The 24,495-nt window shown below is 46.3% G+C and overlaps 1 long non-coding RNA gene across 1 annotated transcript in view; it reads right to left on the minus strand.

The window, feature by feature from the left end:
* Positions 1-20,615, minus strand: part of LOC146811208 (uncharacterized) — a 70,258-nt gene extending 49,643 nt beyond the window's left edge. The window contains exons 1-2 of the long non-coding RNA XR_014965796.1: positions 20,514-20,615; positions 3,323-3,354 (exon numbers count right to left, since the gene is read on the minus strand). This is a non-coding gene — a long non-coding RNA (uncharacterized LOC146811208). The remainder of the gene's footprint in view (positions 1-3,322; positions 3,355-20,513) is intronic.
* Positions 20,616-24,495: the final 3,880 nt, after the last annotated feature.

Genomic DNA, 24,495 nt, shown 5'->3' on the forward strand with positions numbered 1-24,495 from the left:
TCAGAATTTACGAACCATTTTAGCAATATTACACCAGCTGGACCCATCCATATAGGCGGTGCCAGTGTTGTTGGATGCGGCCATAGAATGGACATATATGTTTACAGTCTTGAAATACATGGGAATGTCTCAGGTCTACCTTGATTGGGTACAACTCCTATGCACAGCCCTTCAGGCCACGGTACGAATTAATGGAGTTACATCAGCTCCACTATATCACAAGAGGCATGTGACAGGCAGGCCCCCTTTCTCCAATTTTATTTGTGATAGCCCTAGAACCATTGACATGCATCATTAGACAGAGGCATGCCATGGCAGCTGAATGCTTCCATATTAGCCCACTTGCCATATCACTATATGCAGATGACATGGTACTGTACGTCTGTGATCCATATGCAAATCTAGCACCAGTGACGTGAGAGTACTTTCGATGTGGGAGGTACTCAGAATAAAGCATTAACTTGACAAAGTCTACTATATTCCTTTTAAGTTAAATCAAAGTGCCATGTAAACTAGACTTTCCATTAGAATGGAGCACAGAACAGGTTAAATATCTAGGGATATGGATCCAAAGAGATCCAGGCCTAGTGGTCTGACGTAATTATATCCCAGCTTGAAGATTAAGTGTTGCCTTTATCGCTGACAGATAGAATCACCCTAATAAAAATGATTGTATTTCCAATTTTTTTGCACCTGTTGATCAATATACCTGTAACACTGACCAGTGATTTTTTTAAAACACTCATCACACATGATTACCCTGAACTGAGGGGGGGAAACAACCTAGAATCAAGTGGAAGACTCTAACCCTGCCTTATGAAATGGGTGACTTCAGAGCCCCAGACTCACGGCTTTATTACTATTGTGCTCAAGCGCATTTTTGCAAACTACTGGCTTCACCCCCCTCCACACATGCCACATTTAACTATAAGAATGATGACGCTCACCCCACACCTCTGTCAGAAATGGCTACACATAGACGAAAGCCAAGACCCTGAAAATAAATAAATACAATTGATTGTACCACAGAGGCCTGGCGGGCCCTAGGATCCTTGGCAGAAAAGCTGCCACTATATGCACCAGCATTACAACTGGGATACTATCCCAAATTATCTTTCATGCATGAGAAATAGGCATTAGAAATATTAAAGAAGCACAAGGCGACAACGCTTTGTGATATGTACCTGGGGAGAAACTTGTGGAACTGGAAGAAATAGGCCCTTACTATTACTTACTTATCATAGATTGAGGTCCCCTATGAAAGACCTATATGTTCAATTCCCAGATGCACCTCCAACACTGAATCCATTACAGACACTCCTAAGAAGCTCATCCCCAAAGAAACTGATCCCAAGCTGATACATAAAAACACAGCAGGAGAATCTCAAAACAACACATTGGAGAAATGGAATGCTTTACTAGACATACCACTGAGCCCTGAGGACTGGAGATTTTGCTGTACATTGATGGGAATGCTCACAGGGAACATGGCCAGACTGGCCATGCCGGGCATCAAGCGTTTCCCCGGGAGGCTGAATGGCCGGTTTTGTTACTGGGGTGCCGGTTTTGTAGAAGTGCAGCAGTTTTGAAACCTTGCATAAAAGTGTTCAGATAACTCCAGTGATTTTTTGGAGGCTGGTCTGAATTTCTTTTTGCAAGGTCCGCTTTGGGTTTTCTTCCGGGCCCTGACAGCGAACTTCAATTTACAAATAATTCACTTTAAGTATCTGCAACAAATGTACCATATCCCTGCTAGGTTGTATAGATCTGGAATAAGGGACGATGATAGGGGCATACGTTGCAGAGTAAAATAAGTAGATTTGCTACACAAGGCATGACAGTATGAGAAGGTGGGTCAATTTTGGGGTCAAGTAAGTGAGGCACTCACTGAAATGATAATGGGGCCGGTGGAGTGCAAACCTAAAATGTGTCTACTCAAATTGGTGAGATCACTGAAACAAGCAAATCGGAAGCTTGCGGCCGTGGGGGGCTGCTACTGTCAAAAAGAAGAGTAGCGATACACTGGGGGAAGAGATCAGTTCCTAAATTAGATAAATGGCTGAGAGATATAAACGACTTGCAAGAGCAATTAGAATTGTAAGCAGAAAAGCTACCACGAACCTTGAGACCAGAGATATTTGGAGTTTGTTGACAGCATACTTATTAACGCACACTGCGGTATTGTAGAATGTTGGAAGGTACTATGGGCCAGATGTACCAAGATAAATTGCGATTGCAAATTATCGCAAAAAGGGAATCGCAAAAATTTTGCGATTCCCTATTTTGCGCAAGCATTTAGAGAATTGCAATTTGCCATTTCCTAAATGTTATTCAGTTAGACATCACAAATTGCGATTTTGCTGTAAGGAATCGCAAATTACCACCAACTTCAGATTGATGGTAAATTGCGATTTCCATGAAAAATGCAATTTTATGCATTTTTCAAGTGCAATGTGGCACACATACATGCCGCGCCACATGTGCACACAAGCTTATTTCAGGGGTGCAACAGGGTGTCCTTTAGAAAACCTTGCAGCCTTGAAATTGCGTGCGCAATTTGCGAGTACCTATTGGGTATTTGCAAATTGCGTACGCAATTCCCATTCATTCCTATGGGCCTCTTGGCCAGTAGTTATGAATGGGAAGCCATTCCTTATTTGCGACTCGCAATTTGCGAGTCGCAAATAAGGAATGCGTAGGAATGGCTACATTTTAGCAGATTCCTACATACATTGCATTTTGCAAGTCTATAATAGCGAATCGGTAAAATTCGCTATTATAGACTCGCAAATTGTAATGTTGATACATCTGGCCTACAGTCACAAGGAATTGCCAAAAATGCCTTATGTAATACTGTGCTGTAACTGTATATGTCTACAACATGGATGGGCTGCTCGGACATTGCGGTACATAATAACGAACTGATGTTTCGATGTGCTGTGGTATAAGTTACCAAAATCAATAAAAAGAATTAAAAATAAAATTGCACTGGAGTTTCCATTCATGTGGTGCAGAATGCTCTGCCATGGAGAACTGTGAAATGCCAAAAAATGCCTTCTTGCAAAAGCCACATGAAATTTCCGCTCTCAAATAGTACTAGTGGAAACCTGTACTTGGTACATACACCTTTCCAGACATACTTTTGCGAATGTTTGCAAATAGAAACATTCTTTAAAGTATGCTCAGGCTAGAGTAAAAACCTCCACTCATACTTTTACAAATTGTTTCTTGAATAGGGCAACACTATGAGATGAATGAAATGACCTAGACATTTTGTATCTGACAATAAATTACGGGTATTTGTACTTTGTGTCATACCTACCGGAAGACCCACCAACTGACAGGAAGTCATGCCTGCAATACAGAATGAAAATACAAAAATTGTTAGAAATATCGTATGGCTTAGATAGCCAAATGTTGTGAAATTCTGTATGAGACGTGCCCTAAAGAGAAGTGGCAAACTTTGCAGACATCTTGTGTCAAAGCACAAAATATACCAATAGAACAGTTAACATGTGCATAACCATTTAAAGAAGTGTTTGCGGGAGGCTTTATTAACAGTTCTAATATTAAAATTGTACCTTTAATATAACTGATGAGTACTAGACAGGTAGGTACAGGAATACATTTAGAGTGGGCTGGAGGCATTGGGTAGGTGTAGACTTAATTCATAAGATGTTTTTCCTATTCCATACCTTAATCTCTGAAGAATATCAGTCTAGAAAGTAGCATGTGTACATATAACTGCAGCCTTTCTTTCTCCAAGCCACCTCACTACAGCCTAAACCTACCACTTAACCTCATGTTCCATCTAGAAATATGATGTTCAATTGTGGTGTGCTTCTGCTTTCTGCTCTCCCTAATCTATTTGTTACACTCTTACTACTAATGGTCATTACAAATGCCTATTTTATACCTAGTCATTTCTGATACCCCATGACAATTATTTTGTCCTTAATCTTAAGACACCTTTGTCATGTAAAATATACCTCTCTAAACTAATTTTTCTACTTCATTGTAATTATTTTTCATTGTAAAATGACCTTTTCAAAACATCTATGTGAAGGATAACTCATTGATGTCCTACCTGCTGCCAGCATGATATCATCCTCCACTCCAGTCGCCACCTCTCGTTTAAGGCAAGCAGCACTGGAAAGTAGAGAGTCTCTCCTTTCCATCAACGCCCCTTCAAACAGATCCTTGCTCCTGCATCACAGGTGCACCCCGACTCATGAGCAGGAATCCCACTAGACACCAGTGATCTTCTATTTGCAGGGAAGTTGGCCCTCTATCCATGGGTCAACCAATCAGGGGACCAAATATATAATAAAAACAATGAATTTCTCTTCTCTGTGTGGCCACTGGGGCCTCTGAGGAGCAATTGGGCCCCTTGGGAAAAGAAATGTTGCCAGCATTTATTTCACCTCTACTGCCCGTGCCCTTTCTGGCAACCACCCAGGCAGCACAGTGTGCAGGACATTGTGGGTAAAAAAATCATGGGAGCCACACAAGGGATAACTCTATGGACTCCTCAGTGTATTGTTTTCAAAGATTTCTGGGTGTGGTAGGTTTCTCTGGATGGCGAACGCGCCCGGGCCAAAATACCGCAGTTACCCTATTGCCAAAACATGTGGTTTTTTTTTACAGAAAGTATTGATATCTCCTCATTGCTTTTGGTTACCTTTTGTGCTCCAGGTGCTAGGCTGAGACACACAAGTGGTGTAGTGTTTTTATCAGAAGAATTGTGGGAACACAGAAAAGTATACCATCTGCTATTAAAGCTTGAATTATTCTCCATTACTAATATCCAAATGCGCTAAAGAAATAATAAAGCAGCCACGTACCTAGCCAGAAAGAGTGAATGTCAAAGGAAAACACAAGCGTTCTCCATTTTTGTCAGAAGTGTATAAATATAGAATAGTTGAACATTTTATATTACCACTTAAATTTCTCACCATTTTTGGATTCCAAATGCAAGCAAGTTTGCAAGAAAGAAAACATCTTGACAATTGACCTCTGAATAACATGATGGTATGAGTAACCCTAAATACAAATGTGTTCAAATAACCACTCTACTCCAAAATTCAGTATCTTGTGCACATTTCAAAAACAGATAGGTTTCCTTTATTCTCAATTGTCATCCACTATATTTTACTATGTGGATTGGGTATTGTGTGTTTTCAACAAATACCATAAATCACTGCTAGCAGAAGGGTTTGATGGATGCAATGGTGATTTACTTTTTTAAATTGGCCTTATGGGCAGCAATAGACAGCGTATTAGCGCAGGCATGCATCTTACCTTGTTGTGTGGTTGCTGCACCGGAGGTGTCCATTTGGGTGATTCCTACGACTGCCTCAGGCTCAATAGTCCCCTCAACAAGGTCCTCCAGGGCTGTGTTGGCGGGTACTTTGGATGGCCCCCCTCCTGTGCCAGCTGCTTCCTTCACCCTTTCTGCTATGCGCTCCTTTGCACGTTTCCTGAGGTCGTACCACCTCGTTTTCAGCTCGTCAATTCTGCGGTGCATGACTCACACAGCATTTACCTTCTCCTTGATGCACAGCCATATTTTGCACTTCTCAGCTTCTGGCACCTTCAGGGACAACTTTCCAAAATGTTTGTCATGCTTGCTGCTCACCCCCTCTATCAGGTGTTCCAGTTCCCTATCAGAGAACTTTCTCTTCCTCTTCCTGGGCGTGTCAGTTGTCTTAGCAGCATTGTTGTCCATCCTGGGTAGGTGTAGTGTAGCTGGGTTGTGAGGGTGAAGTCTCTCAGGTTCAGCTTCAGTCCTCTGCCTCCTCCTCTGAGCGCCTCAGGGCACTGACTGAAGCATGGGCTGGATGACTTCCTGGTTGTGATGTCGTCAGCCTGCTTCTGAAGCGACCCATTTTTTGCGAAATCACTTTTTCCGAATTCGCTATTACCAAAATCGCTAATACCGAATTCGGTAATAGCTAATATCTATTTTAAGGACTCTATTGTGTATTCGGAGATTTTTAGCGATTTTTATCGAATCGCTAAAAGTTACCGAATCTGTACATGCATCCCGGAAAACGATTCCTTATTGGCGATTCCTTATTTGTCGCTAATAAGGAATCCCTTTACTGATTTTTGATGCATGTGCACCTAAGTGCTTTAATCATTATCATGTGATTCTGGAAAAATCACTATGGGCCCGCTCCCTGCTGACGAGAGGCAATTACCTCGAAACACATGTCCAGGGATGGCATTTTAACTTTTTTACTCGTGGCATAGGTGTACCCGCCGCTGTCACTACATCCTCCAGAATCCTATGGGGCTATTTGCTAGTATGACGAGCGGTGTGCGACCCACCTCGCATTTTGTATTTAAGCTCCCTGAGCCATGGATTGACGAGCCCGGATCCCGCACCCGCGCGCCGTGAGAGGTACTATACCTGATAATAATTTTTGGCAGTCTACTTGGCACCCCGCATACTTACCTGCTCCCTGCTGACGAGAGGCAATTACCTCGAAACACGTGTCCAGGGATGGCATTTTAACTTTTTTACTCGTGGCATAGGTGTACCCGCCGCTGTCACTACATCCTCCAGAATCCTATGGGGCTATTTGCTAGTATGACGAGCGGTGTGCGACCCACCTTGCATTTTGTATTTAAGCTCCCTGAGCCATGGGTTGACGAGCCCGGATCCCGCACCCGCGCGCCGTGAGAGGTACTATACCTGATAATAATTTTTGGCAGTCTACTTGGCACCCCGCATACTTACCTGCTCCCTGCTGACGAGAGGCAATTACCTCGAAACACGTGTCCAGGGATGGCATTTTAACTTTTTTACTCGTGGCATAGGTGTACCCGCCGCTGTCACTACATCCTCCAGAATCCTATGGGGCTCTTTGCTAGTATGACGAGCGGTGTGCGACCCACCTCGCATTTTGTATTTAAGCTCCCTGAGCCATGGGTTGACGAGCCCGGATCCCGCACCCGCGCGCCGTGAGAGGTACTATACCTGATAATAATTTTTGGCAGTCTACTTGGCACCCCGCATACTTACCTGCTCCCTGCTGACGAGAGGCAATTACCTCGAAACACATGTCCAGGGATGGCATTTTAACTTTTTTACTCGTGGCATAGGTGTACCCGCCGCTGTCACTACATCCTCCAGAATCCTATGGGGCTATTTGCTAGTATGACGAGCGGTGTGCGACCCACCTCGCATTTTGTATTTAAGCTCCCTGAGCCATGGGTTGACTAGCCCGGATCCCGCACCCGCGCGCCGTGAGAGGTACTATACCTGATAATAATTTTTGGCAGTCTACTTGGCACCCCGCATACTTACCTGCTCCCTGCTGACGAGAGGCAATTACTTCGAAACACGTGTCCAGGGATGGCATTTTAACTTTTTTACTCGTGGCATAGGTGTACCCGCCGCTGTCACTACATCCTCCAGAATCCTATGGGGCTATTTGCTAGTATGACGAGCGGTGTGCGACCCACCTTGCATTTTGTATTTAAGCTCCCTGAGCCATGGGTTGACGAGCCCGGATCCCGCACCCGCGTGCCGTGAGAGGTACTATACCTGATAATAATTTTTGGCAGTCTACTTGGCACCCCGCATACTTACCTGCTCCCTGCTGACGAGAGGCAATTACCTCGAAACACGTGTCCAGGGATGGCATTTTAACTTTTTTACTCGTGGCATAGGTGTACCCGCCGCTGTCACTACATCCTCCAGAATCCTATGGGGCTATTTGCTAGTATGACGAGCGGTGTGCGACCCACCTCGCATTTTGTATTTAAGCTCCCTGAGCCATGGGTTGACGAGCCCGGATCCCGCACCCGCGCGCCGTGAGAGGTACTATACCTGATAATAATTTTTGGCAGTCTACTTGGCACCCCGCATACTTACCTGCTCCCTGCTGACGAGAGGCAATTACCTCGAAACACGTGTCCAGGGATGGCATTTTAACTTTTTTACTCGTGGCATAGGTGTACCCGCCGCTGTCACTACATCCTCCAGAATCCTATGGGGCTATTTGCTAGTATGACGAGCGGTGTGCGACCCACCTCGCATTTTGTATTTAAGCTCCCTGAGCCATGGGTTGACGAGCCCGGATCCCGCACCCGCGCGCCGTGAGAGGTACTATACCTGATAATAATTTTTGGCAGTCTACTTGGCACCCCGCATACTTACCTGCTCCCTGCTGACGAGAGGCAATTAGCTCGAAACACGTGTCCAGGGATGGCATTTTAACTTTTTTACTCGTGGCATAGGTGTACCCGCCGCTGTCACTACATCCTCCAGAATCCTAGGGGGCTATTTGCTAGTATGACGAGCGGTGTGCGACCCACCTCGCATTTTGTATTTAAGCTCCCTGAGCCATGGGTTGACGAGCCCGGATCCCGCACCCGCGCGCCGTGAGAGGTACTATACCTGATAATAATTTTTGGCAGTCTACTTGGCACCCCGCATACTTACCTGCTCCCTGCTGACGAGAGGCAATTACCTCGAAACACGTGTCCAGGGATGGCATTTTAACTTTTTTACTCGTGGCATAGGTGTACCCGCAGCTGTCACTACATCCTCCAGAATCCTATGGGGCTATTTGCTAGTATGACGAGCGGTGTGCGACCCACCTCGCATTTTGTATTTAAGCTCCCTGAGCCATGGGTTGACGAGCCCGGATCCCGCACCCGCGCGCCGTGAGAGGTACTATACCTGATAATAATTTTTGGCAGTCTACTTGGCACCCCGCATACTTACCTGCTCCCTGCTGACGAGAGGCAATTACCTCGAAACACGTGTCCAGGGATGGCATTTTAACTTTTTTACTCGTGGCATAGGTGTACCCGCCGCTGTCACTACATCCTCCAGAATCCTATGGGGCTCTTTGCTAGTATGACGAGCGGTGTGCGACCCACCTCGCATTTTGTATTTAAGCTCCCTGAGCCATGGGTTGACGAGCCCGGATCCCGCACCCGCGCGCCGTGAGAGGTACTATACCTGATAATAATTTTTGGCAGTCTACTTGGCACCCCGCATACTTACCTGCTCCCTGCTGACGAGAGGCAATTACCTCGAAACACGTGTCCAGGGATGGCATTTTAACTTTTTTACTCGTGGCATAGGTGTACCCGCTGCTGTCACAACATCCTCCAGAATCCTATGGGGCTATTTGCTAGTATGACGAGCGGTGTGCGACCCACCTCGCATTTTGTATTTAAGCTCCCTGAGCCATAGGTTGACTAGCCCGGATCCCGCACCCGCGCGCCGTGAGAGGTACTATACCTGATAATAATTTTTGGCAGTCTACTTGGCACCCCGCATACTTACCTGCTCCCTGCTGACGAGAGGCAATTACTTCGAAACACGTGTCCAGGGATGGCATTTTAACTTTTTTACTCGTGGCATAGGTGTACCCGCCGCTGTCACTACATCCTCCAGAATCCTATAGGGCTATTTGCTAGTATGACGAGCGGTGTGCGACCCACCTCGCATTTTGTATTTAAGCTCCCTGAGCCATGGGTTGACGAGCCCGGATCCCGCACCCGCGCGCCGTGAGAGGTACTATACCTGATAATAATTTTTGGCAGTCTACTTGGCACCCCGCATACTTACCTGCTCCCTGCTGATGAGAGGCAATTACCTCGAAACACGTGTCCAGGGATGGCATTTTAACTTTTTTACTCGTGGCATAGGTGTACCCGCCGCTGTCACTACATCCTCCAGAATCCTATGGGGCTATTTGCTAGTATGACGAGCGGTGTGTGACCCACCTCGCATTTTGTATTTAAGCTCCCTGAGCCATGGGTTGACGAGCCCGGATCCCGCACCCGCGCGCCGTGAGAGGTACTATACCTGATAATAATTTTTGGCAGTCTACTTGGCACCCCACATACTTACCTGCTCCCTGCTGACGAGAGGCAATTACCTCGAAACACGTGTCCAGGGATGGCATTTTAACTTTTTTACTCGTGGCATAGGTGTACCCGCCGCTGTCACTACATCCTCCAGAATCCTATGAGGCTATTTGCTAGTATGACGAGCGGTGTGCGACCCACCTCGCATTTTGTATTTAAGCTCCCTGAGCCATGGGTTGACGAGCCCGGATCCCGCACCCGCGCGCCGTGAGAGGTACTATACCTGATAATAATTTTTGGCAGTCTACTTGGCACCCCGCACACTTACCTGCTCCCTGCTGACGAGAGGCAATTAGCTCGAAACACGTGTCCAGGGATGGCATTTTAACTTTTTTACTCGTGGCATAGGTGTACCCGCCGCTGTCACTACATCCTCCAGAATCCTATGGGGCTATTTGCTAGTATGACGAGCGGTGTGCGACCCACCTCGCATTTTGTATTTAAGCTCCCTGAGCCATGGGTTGACGAGCCTGGATCCCGCACCCGCGCGCAGTGAGAGGTACTATACCTGATAATAATTTTTGGCAGTCTACTTGGCACCCCGCATACTTACCTGCTCCCTGCTGACGAGAGGCAATTACCTCGAAACACGTGTCCTGGGATGGCATTTTAACTTTTTTACTCGTGGCATAGGTGTACCCGCCGCTGTCACTACATCCTCCAGAATCCTATGGGGCTATTTGCTAGTATGACGAGCGGTGTGCGACCCACCTCGCATTTTGTATTTAAGCTCCCTGAGCCATGGGTTGACGAGCCCGGATCCCGCACCCGCGCGCCGTGAGAGGTACTATACCTGATAATAATTTTTGGCAGTCTACTTGGCACCCCGCATACTTACCTGCTCCCTGCTGACGAGAGGCAATTACCTCGAAACACGTGTCCAGGGATGGCATTTTAACTTTTTTACTCGTGGCATAGGTGTACCCGCCGCTGTCACTACATCCTCCAGAATCCTATAGGGCTATTTGCTAGTATGACGAGCGGTGTGCGACCCACCTCGCATTTTGTATTTAAGCTCCCTGAGCCATGGGTTGACGAGCCCGGATCCCGCACCCGCGCGCCGTGAGAGGTACTATACCTGATAATAATTTTTGGCAGTCTACTTGGCACCCCGCATACTTACCTGCTCCCTGCTGATGAGAGGCAATTACCTCGAAACACGTGTCCAGGGATGGCATTTTAACTTTTTTACTCGTGGCATAGGTGTACCCGCCGCTGTCACTACATCCTCCAGAATCCTATGGGGCTATTTGCTAGTATGACGAGCGGTGTGTGACCCACCTCGCATTTTGTATTTAAGCTCCCTGAGCCATGGGTTGACGAGCCCGGATCCCGCACCCGCGCGCCGTGAGAGGTACTATACCTGATAATAATTTTTGGCAGTCTACTTGGCACCCCACATACTTACCTGCTCCCTGCTGACGAGAGGCAATTACCTCGAAACACGTGTCCAGGGATGGCATTTTAACTTTTTTACTCGTGGCATAGGTGTACCCGCCGCTGTCACTACATCCTCCAGAATCCTATGAGGCTATTTGCTAGTATGACGAGCGGTGTGCGACCCACCTCGCATTTTGTATTTAAGCTCCCTGAGCCATGGGTTGACGAGCCCGGATCCCGCACCCGCGCGCCGTGAGAGGTACTATACCTGATAATAATTTTTGGCAGTCTACTTGGCACCCCGCACACTTACCTGCTCCCTGCTGACGAGAGGCAATTAGCTCGAAACACGTGTCCAGGGATGGCATTTTAACTTTTTTACTCGTGGCATAGGTGTACCCGCCGCTGTCACTACATCCTCCAGAATCCTATGGGGCTATTTGCTAGTATGACGAGCGGTGTGCGACCCACCTCGCATTTTGTATTTAAGCTCCCTGAGCCATGGGTTGACGAGCCTGGATCCCGCACCCGCGCGCAGTGAGAGGTACTATACCTGATAATAATTTTTGGCAGTCTACTTGGCACCCCGCATACTTACCTGCTCCCTGCTGACGAGAGGCAATTACCTCGAAACACGTGTCCAGGGATGGCATTTTAACTTTTTTACTCGTGGCATAGGTGTACCCGCCGCTGTCACTACATCCTCCAGAATCCTATGGGGCTATTTGCTAGTATGACAAGCGGTGTGCGACCCACCTCGCATTTTGTATTTAAGCTCCCTGAGCCATGGGTTGACGAGCCCGGATCCCGCACCCGCGCGCCGTGAGAGGTACTATACCTGATAATAATTTTTGGCAGTCTACTTGGCACCCCGCATACTTACCTGCTCCCTGCTGACGAGAGGCAATTACCTCGAAACACGTGTCCAGGGATGGCATTTTAACTTTTTTACTCGTGGCATAGGTGTACCCGCCGCTGTCACTACATCCTCCAGAATCCTATGGGGCTATTTGCTAGTATGACGAGCGGTGTGCGACCCACCTCGCATTTTGCATTTAAGCTCCCTGAGCCATGGGTTGACGAGCCCGGATCCCGCACCCGCGCGCCGTGAGAGGTACTATACCTGATAATAATTTTTGGCAGTCTACTTGGCACCCCGCATACTTACCTGCTCCTTGCTGACGAGAGGCAATTACCTCGAAACACGTGTCCAGGGATGGCATTTTAACTTTTTTACTCGTGGCATAGGTGTACCCGCCTCTGTCACTACATCCTCCAGAATCCTATGGGGCTATTTGCTAGTATGACGAGCGGTGTGCGACCCACCTCGCATTTTGTATTTAAGCTCCCTGAGCCATGGGTTGACGAGCCCGGATCCCGCACCCGCGCGCCGTGAGAGGTACTATACCTGATAATAATTTTTGGCAGTCTACTTGGCACCCCGCATACTTACCTGCTCCCTGCTGACGAGAGGCAATTACCTCAAAACACGTGTCCAGGGATGGCATTTTAACTTTTTTACTCGTGGCATAGGTGTACCCGCCGCTGTCACTACATCCTCCAGAATCCTATGGGGCTATTTGCTAGTATGACGAGCGGTGTGCAACCCACCTCGCATTTTGTATTTAAGCTCCCTGAGCCATGGGTTGACGAGCCCGGATCCCGCACCCGCGCGCCGTGAGAGGTACTATACCTGATAATAATTTTTGGCAGTCTACTTGGCACCCCGCATACTTACCTGCTCCCTGCTGACGAGAGGCAATTACCTCGAAACACGTGTCCAGGGATGGCATTTTAACTTTTTTACTCGTGGCATAGGTGTACCCGCCGCTGTCACTACATCCTCCAGAATCCTATGGGGCTATTTGCTAGTATGACGAGCGGTGTGCGACCCACCTTGCATTTTGTATTTAAGCTCCCTGAGCCATGGGTTGACGAGCCCGGATCCCGCACCCGCGCGCCGTGAGAGGTACTATACCTGATAATAATTTTTGGCAGTCTACTTGGCACCCCGCATACTTACCTGCTCCCTGCTGACGAGAGGCAATTACCTCGAAACACGTGTCCAGGGATGGCATTTTAACTTTTTTACTCGTGGCATAGGTGTACCCGCCGCTGTCACTACATCCTCCAGTATCCTATGGGGCTATTTGCTAGTATGACGAGCGGTGTGCGACCCACCTCGCAGTTTGTATTTAAGCTCCCTGAGCCATGGGTTGACGAGCCCGGATCCCGCACCCGCGCGCCGTGAGAGGTACTATACCTGATAATAATTTTTGGCAGTCTACTTGGCACCCCGCATACTTACCTGCTCCCTGCTGACGAGAGGCAATTACCTCGAAACACGTGTCCAGGGATGGCATTTTAACTTTTTTACTCGTGGCATAGGTGTACCCGCCGCTGTCACTACATCCTCCAGAATCCTATGGGGCTATTTGCTAGTATGACGAGCGGTGTGCGACCCACCTTGCATTTTGTATTTAAGCTCCCTGAGCCATGGGTTGACGAGCCCGGATCCCGCACCCGCGCGCCGTGAGAGGTACTATACCTGATAATAATTTTTGGCAGTCTACTTGGCACCCCGCATACTTACCTGCTCCCTGCTGACGAGAGGCAATTACCTCGAAACACGTGTCCAGGGATGGCATTTTAACTTTTTTACTCGTGGCATAGGTGTACCCGCCGCTGTCACTACATCCTCCAGTATCCTATGGGGCTATTTGCTAGTATGACGAGCGGTGTGCGACCCACCTCGCAGTTTGTATTTAAGCTCCCTGAGCCATGGGTTGACGAGCCCGGATCCCGCACCCGCGCGCCGTGAGAGGTACTATACCTGATAATAATTTTTGGCAGTCTACTTGGCACCCCGCATACTTACCTGCTCCCTGCTGACGAGAGGCAATTACCTCGAAACACGTGTCCAGGGATGGCATTTTAACTTTTTTACTCGTGGCATAGGTGTACCCGTCGCTGTCACTACATCCTCCAGAATCCTATGGGGCTATTTGCTAGTATGACGAGCGGTGTGCGACCCACTTCGCATTTTGTATTTAAGCTCCCTGAGCCATGGGTTGACGAGCCCGGATCCCGCACCCGTGCGCCGTGAGAGGTACTATACCTGATAATAATTTTTGGCAGTCTACTTGGCACCCCGCATACTTACCTGCTCCCTGCTGACGAGAGGCAATTACCTCGAAACACGTGTCCAGGGATGGCATTTTAACTTTTTTACTCGTGGCATAGGTGTACCCGCCGCTGTCACTACATCCTCCAGAATCCTATGGGGCTATTTGCTAGTATGACGAGCGGTGTGCGACCCACCTCGCATTTTGTATTTAAGCTCCCTGAGCCATGGGTTGACGAGCCTGGATCCCGCACCCGCGCGCCGTGAGAGGTACTATACCTGATAATAATTTTTGGCAGTCTACTTGGCACCCCGCATACTTACCTGCTCCCTGCTGACGAGAGGCAATTACCTCGAAACACGTGTCCAGGGATGGCATTTTAACTTTTTTACTCGTGGCATAGGTGTACCCGCCGCTGTCACTACATCCTCCACAATCCTATGGGGCTATTTGATGGTATGACGAGCGGTGTGCGACCCACCTCGCATTTTGTATTTAAGCTCCCTGAGCCATGGGTTGACGAGCCCGGATCCCGCACCCGCGCGCCATGAGAGGTACTATACCTGATAATAATTTTTGGCAGTCTACTTGGCACCCTGCATACTTACCTGCTCCCTGCTGACGAGAGGCAATTACCTCGAAACACGTGTCCAGGGATGGCATTTTAACTTTTTTAATCGTGGCATAGGTGTACCCGCCGCTGTCACTACATCCTCCAGAATCCTATGGGGCTATTTCCTAGTATGACGAGCGGTGTGCGACCCACCTCGCAGTTAACAGGAGGAGTAATAGGCCCTCCAAGGACATCCTTGGGGGCCTACTACCCCTCCTGTTACCACCAGAAAGTCCCACACAGTGGGATTGCTGAAACCTCATAGGAGGCCATGCCGCTTTTCTCCACCACACTGCAAACGCGCCTCCTGGTGCACTACTGGTATGGGTATGAAGTCCCCCTGGCTATTGAGGGCCTTTGTGGGCCAACTACCCCTCCAGTGACCTCAAGCAAGTCTCACAGAGGTTTTCAGTGGCTACGTCCCCTTTCTTCACCACTCTGCAAATGCGCCTCCTGGTGCACTACTCGTTGGGGGATAAAGTCCCCTTGGCTCTTGATGGTTCTGATATTGGCTGTTAGTGCCAAATATGCTGTGATTGGTCCATTTAAAGTGGAGGGGCTGACCACAACATGGAGAATATGTTGCAGCATTTGTTAGAGGACTCGGGAACTTGGTCACTGTGTTCTGAAAAAAATAAATCAGTGGTCACATAAAGGGGAAGGGTGAGCACACACTGAACCCCAGTGTCATGTGATGCAGCTCCAAAGGGACTAAAAAAAATTGGGTACCAGTTACCGCAGTACCAGCACTTTGTACAGTGGCACCTAGTACCTCAACCCCTGTGGTACCCCAGATTGTGGAGATTGATCACCATTGGGGATTCAGTACAGGGCCTGGCTGGAGACCAACCCTGACGGCCAAGTCCCCTGCACCACACAGCCAAAGAACATGGACAGCAGGGACTTCAGCACCTGCTAGGATTTGGGCACCAGTTTAGGGATGCCTGCTTGCATTTTTTTAGGACCAGACCTTGTGCCCAACCGCCTTTGTGCAGGCTGTAGCCTATGGGAAGTAGGGGTTGTCCGCCTGTATTTGATTGGGTACAGGGCCAAACCTTCCCTGTGCAGGCCTGAAGACAGTGGACAGTGTGGTTAGGGGTACATGTGAAGGTTTTTGCATCAGTAAGAGGTTTGTCACATCGGGCCATTGTGCAGGCATAAGCAATTCACAGTGGGATTGGATACCTGAAGTTTATTGGGCACTGGGAAAAACTGACGCACTGTACAGCAGAAAGCCATGTGCAGCAAGTGGCTGGGCAAACAACAGGATTAGGAGACAGAGGTCAGACCCTGCAGTTAAACTCCCCCCCTCACTGTACACAACTGAAGGCCACGAGCAGTGGGGGTTGGCTGCAGAATGCCTGAGGGGGTAAGGACTATGCTCTATTTTGAATATTATAAAAAACACAGAAATGTACAAAAAAAAAGTTAAAGTGACTTTATACTTCGGTTTGTAATAAGAGCTTGGCATATGTTAAAAAAACATGTATGCACTGAAATAAGGGTTAATGTTACATTATAGTATGGTGTTGAAATAAGATAAGAGTTAACTTTTAAAAACCAGAAACTCACTGAAGTTTGCAAATCTAATTTAGTGAACTGACTAAAACTAATTATAACTTGGGTGCCTGCCATGCACTAATCCTCACATATTTCATCACTCACAAAATGAGTTAAATGACACCATTGATGACATCACTGATGACATATTTAATGACATCATTAAGGATATCACTTATGACATGCAGTCATTGTGACAGCATGCTATAGTGTTTGTAGACTTGAAGTAAATCAACAAGCTATAGTACATTACCTACTGGCGGTCGCCAGTAGGTAGTTATAGTTAGGACCACGTTTCCATAGGAAAACCTCAACATTCTATTTTGAATAACTTTGGCGCCGGTCGACGAATCCTCGCGAATTTCTCAAAATAGGTGGGGCGCTACGCTCCGCTCCTACCCTGAAAGTCTCGGGGGGATTCGTCAAGCGGGGGCTGAGATAAAAGGGGGGTCCCAAAACGCGTTTTTCCCATGCATTTTTCCATAGGACCTTTAGAACGAGCTACAGCCCGAACGGCTGAACAGAATTACTAGAAATTTGGCAGAGAGGTAGTCCCTAGGTCAAGGAAGTGCCTTTTGTAGGTTTGGTGTAAATCTGTTCAGTAGATTCTGAGAAAATAGCCTTTAAATCAATATATATATCTGAGCCCGCTTACGGTACGCTTACCGTACGCTTACCGTACGCTTACCGTAAGCTTACGGTGGCGTGCGCGAGCGCGATTCTGATTGGCTCTTAGATCTTAGTAAACATTCGAATCGGCCGAAACCAGGAAGCGGCGTCCGCCATTTTGTCTCTCGCACTGAGTGTTGTTTATCAAACATGATGGCCAAAAACATGTTACGGGGCTGTTTTGACAACTCCCTCCCACATAGTCATGTTGAGGGAGTCCCCAAACATCCCCCAAGAGCAAAAACGGTTTTATTTTTTTTTCGGCAATTTCGCGGGGTACGCTTACCGTACGCTTACCGTACGCTTACCGTAAGCTTACCGTACGCTTACGGTAAAAAAATAAAAATAAAAAAAACACTATCCACACTTACCCCACCCCCTGTGCTTTTGGTGGCCGCAGGCCACCAAATGTGCAGGGCTTATTAATAGCGAAAAAAAACGTAATTTTGGCAACATGAAATTATAAAATCGAAATAAAAAAAACACTATCCACATTGACCTCACCCCCTGTGCTTTTGGTGGCCGAAGGCCACCAAATGTACAGGGCTTATTAAAGTTGATAAAAACCGTGCACGGAACGATCTGCGTTAAGTGGGCGCGCACGCCACAAATGGCGTAAAGTAACTTAGCATTTAAAAAACCGTACAAATTCACTGAAAAAACCATAGGTTTCACACACGTTATAGTTAGGAAATAGCATTTAAAAAACCTTGCTAATTCACTGAAAAAACCATAGGTTTCACACATGTTATAGTTAGCTGGACATTTTACTGATAAAAAACCAATGAAATTCCCCCGTTATAGTTACTGTAGGCAACTATAACTCACGCGACCGTAATCCTCTGCTGATGACATATGTGTCTTTATGAAAAAAAAATATTTGTAATATATGTATAGCTAAAATTTAATGGAAGAAGATATGGGCAAATAAGTGTCTAAATACAGTATTAGCATCAGCAGAGGATTGCGGTCGCGTGTGGGTAACGGGAAATATTTACCAGAGATGGAGCCTCAAAGGAGTCAAGATGCCCCTCCCTGCCCTAAATAATGGCAACATATAGAATGTTATACCCTACTCATCTGCATATATGCTTGCTACCATGGTATTTGTTCCTTTGTACATATTTTAACAAAAGGCATTAAACTAAGACCAGGATGCAAAAGGTTAAATGTGGCCACTATGGAAAGAAATCACTTAAAAAAATCTTTGGGGCATATTTACAGAATCACACAATGCAGCGCAGCAAGGAACATCGCTGCTCTTTATTGCATGAACAGAATAGAGCAGAACTGGTCCAGATCTACTTAAAAAGTAACCACTTCTGTTCTGCTTTGTAATCACCATAGTTTTTGTTCAGGATGGACTTCCTTCCTGAAAAAAACTATACTTTGAGGTGTCTCCCCCTTTGTGCACACATGCAAAGAGTAAAAAACGAGGAGAAACTGAATCATTTCTCCTCATTACACTTGCCTCGGGTAGGGCAGGGTTTTGGCACAAAGACTCCATGATGCTAACACCTTTTTCTGGATGACCATAGATTTATTAGGCTTTTTCCCCATGGTAGTGTACAGTAATGTAAGAAAGATGTCTTTAGATCTACTAATGACTAGGCAGAAAGATCGAATCTTACAGTTTAATCTTCAGATCCTCTGTCTCATCTTTCTTATCACCGCCTCCGAGATTTGAGTGTGTATCTTATTATTTAGGCTGAATTTCATTAGGAGATTCAGATTTATTTTTGTGATATTATATTTTTACAATACGCTTTCGAGTCTTCTCGATATCAGCTTGATTCGGAGTCTGTAATAATACCCTTAAACTGTATTCAGTAGCCCTGGGGGTTGTTACACTGCTATTGTTATTTGGAATTTATGCTAACTCCCTCTTACCTATCATGCAACTAATAAAAAGTCCACTAACTGAAGACAAGAGAAATCAATGGGCACAGAGCTTTTTCAGAAGTCATGAGATTTCTTTTATACAGCATGTGTAAACGTTGTGTATTAGTATTTCTCCTTTATAGGTGAAGATCTTACAAAACAAGGAAGGCAGGCAATTAAAAAAAGATCATTAAAAAAAATTGTTGAAACAAACTAGATTCCCCCCAGGATATAGCGCACATCTAAAGACCGTCAGAAAGCACCTTCTCTATACAGATTTATATTGTTTGTCACTTATAAAATGGGGAAGCTAAACATAATAGTATGTGATTGCACCCTTGCCAAGTCAGTTTGATGGACAGGCCGCACTGTCAGACTCTTGACGGAATACACCATGCTCCAAACACTCACTCTGCCCACCATATTATGAATCTGGTGGACTTTCAGTTTCCTGACAGCAGTGCCTGTGTTGGCTTCGCCATTAGAAAACTCACTCCAAAGGCCTGATAGAACTGGGGTCATTGGAATAAGGATATTAGACCACCCACTTTATTTTGAGCGGGTGGTCGGATCTCCTTTTTTGTCACTCCCACACCACCTGATAAAACTTGTTGGTCACAAACAGAAAAATAAATATCTTTTTGTTTTTGAGAAGACAAACTCCCAAAGTGGTGGTTTGTTTCTGAAAAAGAAACACGTTTTTTCTGCACAGCCACCTGACAGGGTGGTTTCCTCTGAAATTATAAATATCAATGCTGTGCCAGCTGCGACCTCTAAATTTGACAGATTCGCCTCCATAAAGGTGGTGGACGAAATGTCCACTCCCAAACTCATGGACAGCAGGCCACCTGTCAACCCCTAAGTCAGGGCCTAGTTTTGTTGACATTTCTTGGAATCCCCTGTGTTGCTAATCAACAGTCTAAAAAACTGTAGGCGCTAATCCTCCACTTACCATATGTCACCACCACCCCATTAGCTTTCAGCTACCTTATTTGACAAAATCTCCACTGGTGTTAATAGTTTCTTCATTTGTATCTGCTTATTTCTTTTATATGTTGATTCTCCCATACTCTTATTTGATTCTTTATATGTGTGCCGTCCGCACTGAAAAGCAAAGTTGTTCACATTCGCGTGAGCCACGCTACATAGTCTTATAACATAAATGAATAAATATGCGATGTGTTTAAAAAGTAAATATGAGGTCAGTCAGTGAGAGTTTGCATCCCATTGTCTGGTTACCTGGGGTGCTCATTACCTGTTGTATACAGTGACACAGAGCAAGCTGGAACTGCATCGTCCCATACATTTGACTATTTTACAAAGGGCTGTTGTCCACACATTGCAAACATTGGATTAAAGTGTTTGAAAAAAACGGATTAGTCACTTACCTAATATGAGGGCGAAAGTACCGACGAGCAGAATGGATGAAACTGTGAGCTTCATGATGCTGGCAGGAGCTGCTAATTGTGCTACTGTGTGTACAAACAGTGGGCAAGTGTGATTTCCGTCACTGAGCAAGTGCATACATATATAGGCATGGCTCCTCACAAGGACAGGCTCCTCCCCTGAACAAACACGAAGAATGACGTCAGCACTAGAATCCGAATCCAGCTCGAACAGGTACGGATCTAAGGCGCTGTCTGAGAACATTCACTTGATACAAATGGAATCACGAAGAGTAAACTGTGCTCCACTGTAAAAGAAATACTCATTGCTTTTCTTGCTTAAATTTTGGGATATAGGCAGTCAGAAAATTTAGGAAGAATATCAGAAGTAGTCAGATCCCTCTGCCAGTGCTTAATTTGTAAAAAAATGAAGTGCCAGGGCCCTTCTTGGAAGGCCTCAGCAGCCTGCACCACCCATACCCTGCTAGTAATACCAGCATAACATCCAACCCGTCCAAGTGTGACAATTCAGACTATTTCAGGCCACACACAGCTATCATAATGGCATGAGACTCTGCTAGTATTTTTCATTTTCAATGTATATTGACTTAATAAAAACGGGTGTTGTGCTCATCTCAAAATTAAAAAGACAGCGCCACCATGTGGTTGACTGTCACTAGAGCCAGTGCTGAGAACCTGAAACCACCAGCACTAATTAAGCATTGCCGCACCTGTACCTCTAGCAGAAGTGGAATTTGGCTGAGAATAGCAAATTGCTATAAATGCCTCACGGCCTCCAGTAATGACACTGGAACACATGCAGCGATGCAAATGTAAAACCGCTATGTGCATAGCCTTGTAGATTAGCAGCCTACAGGGGTCTGGAGTGCTATGATTTTCCATTACTTTCTGGCCCTGCTGCAAAGGCTTCACTTACTAGGAATAATGTATTTATGGCTGAGGTGTCCTGACGGAGCAACCTGCGGTCAGTCGAAGAACAACTGGAACTTTAATAGACTTTCAAGGCAAACAAATAAACACTCAGTGGTAGATTTACCATAAACTCATGCAACTCGTGCAAAACAGAACAGCTACACAAGTGGCTGTCCTGGGTAGCATGAGAGGGAGAGAGCAGAAAAATAAGTTTATCTGCAGAGATACTGGACTATCCTGCTCTCCTCTAGTGCTGGCACACAATCAGGCCGCCTAGTGCCAAACACACACCCTCACACAATAGTGAAAAGGTGTCTGCATCAAATTTAGCACAGATTTTGCACCCTTCCAGTACAAAATACTGTGCCCAGAACAACTTTAAAAATGTTCCCACTTTGAATGTGTTCTGTACAATGGAACACACGCTCAAAGTAGGAGAAACATAAAAGCATTTCTCCAAATTAACACTAATCTCAAAAAGGAATTATTTTTGTGGGCAAAACCCTGTCACCTCTTATTAGTAGATAGTACTTGGTGTAAAAGTCAATGGGTGGTTGCATGGTTGCTGCCAAGATACATATTAATTAAAAGCAGCGCAAAGCTCTCTTTGCCTTACTTTCAGGCAACTTTCAAGTGCAAAACTTGCACTGAAGAGGCAATTCGAAATAAAAATATTATGTTAGTTTGCATCACTTCTGTGACACAAACCTGGACTGAAATGTTAGTACATCTGCCCCTCAGAATATCACTTCAGGTACTGACAAGAGCTAAAATTAATGTTGAAAGAATTTAGCCTTACTCAACCTTTGTAACAGTGCTAAATGAGTACGACTCATGTGAGCTTTGTATGAACATCAGGTGTGTCTCTTTATGTGTTTAATTACACCCATATATATTTATATATCTGTTAGACCTGGCTTCCCTAGGGTGGTCTTTCCTCCAGAATGTTTGCCTCTTACCTCCTGTTTTTGCTTGTTCTGTTTGTTAGCTTTACGATTCTGAGCCCTTTACCACTGCTAACCAGTGCTAAAATGTATGTGCTTCTCCCCCAAACATGATGACATTGGTGTATACTGACTGGCATATTTGTTGTACTGGTAAGTCCCTGGTAAAGTAATATACCATATACCCAGGGCCTGTACTTCAAATGCTGCTAGTAGGCCTGCAGCACTAAATGTGCCACCCAACTAAGTAGCCTTTGAAACCTGTCTCAGGCCTGCCACTGCGGTGCCTGTGTGTGCAGTTTACTGTCACTTTGGCTTGACATTTAAAAATACTTGCCAAGTCTTAAACTCCCCTTTTATTACAAATAGGTCACCCCCTAAGGTAGACCCTAAGTAACCCTAAAGGCAGCGTACCATGTAAGTAAAAGGTAGGCTAAGTGTGTTTAATCTTTACACCCACGTTCGCTTTTTCACTACTGTGAGGCGTACCCGGCTCGTAGGTTGACATTGGGAATTCCTTAATTCACTTTTAAGCTGTAATTCCTGTTTCAAGTCAAGTCAAGTCAAGTCATAGAATTTGTATAGCGCACTACGTACCCAGAGGGTTTCAAGGCGCTTAGGAAGGGGAGGAGGGTTATTTGTCAAATATCCACGTTTTAAGCTGCTTTCTGAACGCTAGGTGGTTCTGGGTGAGGCGAAGGTAGGCGGGGAGTGAGTTCCATGTTTTAGCAGCCAGGTATGCAAAGGATCTGCCTCCCATGGTGGTCTTGTTGATGCGAGGTATAGTGGCGAGGGCTTGGCTGGAAGATCGTAGTTGGCGGGAGGGGGTGTAGAAGGATAGTCGAGAGTTGAGGCAATCTGGTCCGATGTCGTAGAGTGATTTGTGTGCGTGGGTAAGCAGTCGGAAGGTGATCCTCTTATTGACGGGTAGCCAGTGGAGGTCTTTAAGGTGATCAGAGATGTGTTCGTTGCGAGGGATGTCTAATATGAGCCTGGCTGATGCGTTTTGGATTCGTTGGAGTTTCTTCTGGAGCTTTGCGGTAGTACCCGCGTAGAGGGTGTTTCCGTAGTCCAGTCGGCTCGTGACAAGAGCGTGGGTAACTGTTTTCCTTGTTTCGAGGGGGATCCAGCGAAATGTTTTTCTGAGCATGCGAAGAATGTTGAAGCAGGAAGAGGATACGGCGCTGACTTGTCTGTTCATTGAGAGTGAAGAATCCAGGATGACGCCTAGGTTCCGTGCGTGGTCTGTCGGGATGGGTGCTTTTCCGAGGGCTTCAGGCCACCAGGAATCGTCCCATGCAGAGGGGGATGTACCTAAGATGAGGACTTCAGTTTTGTCTGAGTTCAGTTTCAGACGGCTTTGTTTCATCCATTCGGCAACTTCTTTCATTCCTTCGTGTAGGTTAGTTTTGGCGGTGCTAGGGTCATTGGTGAGAGAAAGGATTAGTTGAGTGTCGTCCGCGTAGGAGATGATGTTGAGGTTGTGTCGGCGTGCGATGGCCGCGAGGGGGCTCATGTATACGTTGAAGAGGGTGGGACTGAGTGAGGATCCTTGAGGAGGAGTAGTTTTTCATGTTTTATATGTTTGGAATGGTAATGATAAATCCAACTTACTGGTGAAGTTGAATATAACATTACTATTTAGGAAAAAACAGTTTTAGAAAGTGGACATTTCTCTGTACTTACTGCTATTTGTGCCTTATAGCCTGTCTCCAATACACATCTGGGTTGGGTGACAGCTACACTTTCTGCATTCCCTCTAGCCAGCCACAAACACAGGAAGGTGAGGCTCTTCTGTTGTAAGCACTCATCTGCCTTCATCAGCATTCTGATGGGTCTTCTTGGACAGGGAGGAATGGGTGTGGCTGACACTTACACATCAAAAGGTAGTGTCCTGTCCACACACACAGCACTGATTTGCTCCCCACAGTTAGACTGGCAGACAGGAAGGGGTTAAAAGGGAGCTTTGTGCACTTCAGAGAGCTGCTGTGAAGTCACACCCTACACCAAAGGCACTTTTAAGTATCAGTACTGGATCTCTGACCCCCTAAAAACAGGCAATTCTGGATCTCGTACTGAATCTCTGTCAGAAAGACTTCACTGCTGCT

Source organism: Triturus cristatus, chromosome 7 (genome assembly GCF_964204655.1).
Source record: "Triturus cristatus chromosome 7, aTriCri1.1, whole genome shotgun sequence".
NCBI lineage: Eukaryota > Metazoa > Chordata > Amphibia > Caudata > Salamandridae > Triturus > Triturus cristatus.